The sequence below is a fragment of the Galeopterus variegatus genome, unplaced genomic scaffold (genome assembly GCF_000696425.1).
Source record: "Galeopterus variegatus unplaced genomic scaffold, G_variegatus-3.0.2 Scaffold3137, whole genome shotgun sequence".
Taxonomy (NCBI): domain Eukaryota; kingdom Metazoa; phylum Chordata; class Mammalia; order Dermoptera; family Cynocephalidae; genus Galeopterus; species Galeopterus variegatus.
Window position 1 is genome coordinate 41,763 of NW_007729248.1, and position 3,656 is coordinate 45,418.

The 3,656-nt window shown below is 44.7% G+C and overlaps 1 long non-coding RNA gene across 1 annotated transcript in view; it reads right to left on the minus strand.

Moving 5' to 3' along the window:
* Nucleotides 1–2,167: 2,167 nt before the first annotated feature.
* LOC103599877 overlaps nucleotides 2,168–3,656 on the minus strand; it is a 6,944-nt gene continuing 5,455 nt past the window's right edge. The window contains exons 3-4 of the long non-coding RNA XR_551338.1: nucleotides 2,993–3,083; nucleotides 2,168–2,377 (exon numbers count right to left, since the gene is read on the minus strand). This is a non-coding gene — a long non-coding RNA (uncharacterized LOC103599877). The remainder of the gene's footprint in view (nucleotides 2,378–2,992; nucleotides 3,084–3,656) is intronic.

The following is a 3,656-nucleotide window of genomic DNA, read 5'->3' on the forward strand; positions in this document are numbered from 1 at the left end:
TTTTACATAGCCCCCTTCACCCTCGTTAAGCATCAGCCTTCCCCAAGATTTGCTTTAGAGCAGCCGGGCGAGATCAGGGAGTGAGGTTTTCTTTTTCTGCCTGAGGAGCCAATGGGATCTACCAAGAATAAAATAGGAAAAAGCTCGTAGTGCCTCCGAATCCAGCTCCAAATCCTTTCGCGTGCTCCAGAAGTTTCTTCAAACTCCGGGATTGAGGATAAAAACCTGGGGTTTCTCCTGCGTCAGTCTCCCTGGCCACAGGGGGACCCATCCAAACATGGCCTCTTCCATTAATACGTTTAACTCAGTACTTCAAGCTTCCCACCTAGGAAAATAAAAGGACCCACTGGGCTCCAAAAACTAATTAGATAAAGCTCAGATCTCAGATCTTCGTGTTGCGGGAGGAGGAAGCTGTCGATTGAGGAAAAGTCGGGGAAAGCTCCCGCGGTGCCAACTGGCCGACAGCGGGATCAGGGCTGTTTTCTCTAAGAAAACCCGAAAAAAGCACTGGAATGTGGTGGTTTTGTCACCAGCCGTCATTTTATGCCACCCGAATTCAGGCTGCTCTAAACGAATTTTGGATGAAAGTGGATTGTCTCTCCAGAACCAGCCATCGCCTGACCCGCTTCCCCGGTGCACCCTCACGCTTTCCTGGGACAGCGCCGCGCTGCCGGAGATCGGCGCTTCCGTCAATTGCGCAGAGCAATTACTAAGAAAATATTGTGACGACGTTGTAGGGCGGAAGGGGATGCGAGGGCGTGTGGGAGGGGAGGTAGTTTGGGGTCCAATTTTCCAGGGAATATTAACTTTGATTCCCGAGGTTACCGCAGGAAAAGGGGTTGGCGTTGGGGTGAGCTGCAGAGCTCTTCCTCTAGGTGGCGGAGTTCAGCACCGAACAACTGCTAGGCGAGTGCTGACTTCAAACACAGGATTAAGCGTCTTGCTGGTTAAAAAGAATAATAATAATAATATAGAGGTGTGGGGCTGGGTTTTTTTTTCCCTTTTGGATATTTATTTATTGCAGGGAAAATTCATTGATTTTCCTAAGCAAACTGTGTTTCTCCTTCACTTGGTGGAAAATAAAAACTGTTTGAATAAATAAGTTATTTCTGAACATTTTGTTGTCAAAGTGTTAAATGTTCCCGTCATTTTTATTCAAACACTAACATGATTACAGCCAATTATATATTCACCAGTGTTCTTTATTTTAGAGTAATTGTACTTGTCACTAATAAAACAGGCATAATGGATTGCTACTGTTCTGGATTTTCAAGCAATTTTGTGTAATTTGATTGAATTATACATTTTATCTGCTACTTTTTTATTTTTATATTTGGGGATCCTATTTTCTTGAAAATTGCAGCTCTAAGCTTGTTTTGTTGTTTCTCCAGTAACGTATACTTCGGTAACACTGATAAATAGAAAGAGTCCCTCTGAAATGTCGAAAATCAGCTTCTTCCCCCCCTCATCCCCTCCCTGCACTTCAACTAAGGGAAGACCTGAACTCTGCACAACCAGGGAGTCTGAAAGAGTGGGTGTGCTTCCCCCACAATTTCAAGGCCAAGATAAACTCCCCATTCATCCCAAAGGCAGCCGCCTTCCTGCCTGGAGTCTTTGGGGCTTTGTGTCTTTCCTGTAATGATACTGTTGGGTGTCTGGGGCTTCAAACATGCCAAGACAAGCAGATCATGGGTTCAGTTCATGTGCAGTATGTATCAAGGGAAAGAATACATACAGCACAGCTGAAAGATAAACTGTATATGTTACTCCTATTACACGACCCCCAAATTCCCTACCTACCAACTCCTCCCCTCTCCATTACAATTATCTGTCTATTTGCCTATGCTCTTTTGGTTTAAAATATACCTAGAGGACTAAGATCAATAGTTTCTCCCCTCCTACCCTTCTTTAGGCCATTTCAATTTTTTTAAAAGTTGAGGAAAAAGACACAGACATCTACCCCATGTTCCCATATCGGAACAAATCAAGAAATAAACATGACAGAAGATAGAAAATATGATCTTTAGGGACCATCTCCAAGACTGAAGCAGCAGCGAATGTGTAGGGTTTGTTTCCCAGCAAAAAGTTTTTGGTTCCTAGGACACAACTCAAACGCCCTATTAGGAGCTGCAGCTGTGAGGTGGAGCCAAAGTCACTGACAAGTGGCTTGTGTATGACCCAATATTTATCAATAACAACGACAACAAAATCAAGCAAAACCAAGGCTGGGGATTTTAAACTGCTTCTGAAGCGCTGGCGTGGATACGTACGTGGGCAAAAAAGTCGCTGGAGATGAATTGGCTACATTTGTCCGCCCTGGGGAGCAATCCTGAGGCAAAATCCAGTTCTAATTGGTCCCAAACAGCCACACTATCAGCTGTAAATGTACGAGAGGACAAAGAATGAGCAGCGCGTATTAAAGATACTCTAAACATTTTTTCAAGTAAATAGGGGCTCATAATCAATAGCATGTACATGCATATAAATAGGGCAAGAGAATTACTTTTAATTAATTAAGAAAATAATGTTTCATGTGTAATTCCAGACTTCCTTAAAACCTAGTATCTCCCACTCTCCAACTGTTCTGTGGTCGGGACTTCCTCTAGGAAAACCTGCGGGCCCTGTTTTGTGTTCCGAGCTAGAGAGAAGATACTCAGCTCAATTAGGGGCCGTTCTCTTGTCTTTTGGGGTGTTTATTCTAAGGCCAAAGGGTAGACTGCCTGGGCAGCGATCCGAGCCCGGCGTCCGGCCCCGCGGACGGCCGCGAAGGCGTGAGTTGGGACAGCTCCGGAGCGAGCCGGCGCCCCTCCGCTCGGGAAAGGAGCGCTGCGGCCGCCTCCCAGCCCCACAGGCTGCTCTGAAAGGACCTGGGCTTTCCAGCATTTCCATTTCCTCATGGCCTCATCTATCTATCTAACAAGTTCACCCTCCAGGAGAAAAGAAAAGTGTGAGGAAAAAAAAAAAAAAAAAGAAAGAATGAATGAATGAAAACCTTTCGCCGTGGTGATTCATAATTTACACGCTCAGAAGCCAAACTTGCCGACGGGGCTTTCTTCTTGAACGTTACTTTCTCTCCCGCGTGCCTTAAGATAAACCCAGAAGGAAAATACTACAATTGGTAAACACGAATCTTTCGAGCATTGTTTTAAAAATAAAAGTTAACTCCCCCTCCCCGACCTTTGTTGTTTATTCTGAAACGGAGAAGTCGGTTTGTTTCCACATGATAACGGTAACTTGTTCCTGATGCCCGTTCTGCATCTAGCTTGGTCTGTTCACTCCTTTCCTCCCCACATGTGGCTCCTTCCAAAGAGCAGGAGAGAAATAAGGGTATAACTACTCTCCCCTACTGGTTCAATACCTCTTGCATGTAATTGAATATTCGAATTAACTTTACCTGCACTGGACGGTCTTTTAACTCTGAGTTGTGCTTTATACCACCACAAGCTTCAAGCATTTAACTGCCTCCCCCCAACCTTGGCAGATGACCTCTTAGCCCATAAAATATTGATCTGTGGGCATGCTTACAATCTGATGTGCAAAAAAAAAAAAAAAAAAAAGAGGTATCTAGGCTGAAATGGCAACTTTAAGGGGGAGAAAATTTGGAGATGAAACTCAGAAGCAAGGCTTCTGTCTTGATTGCGCTCGGCAGGCATCGG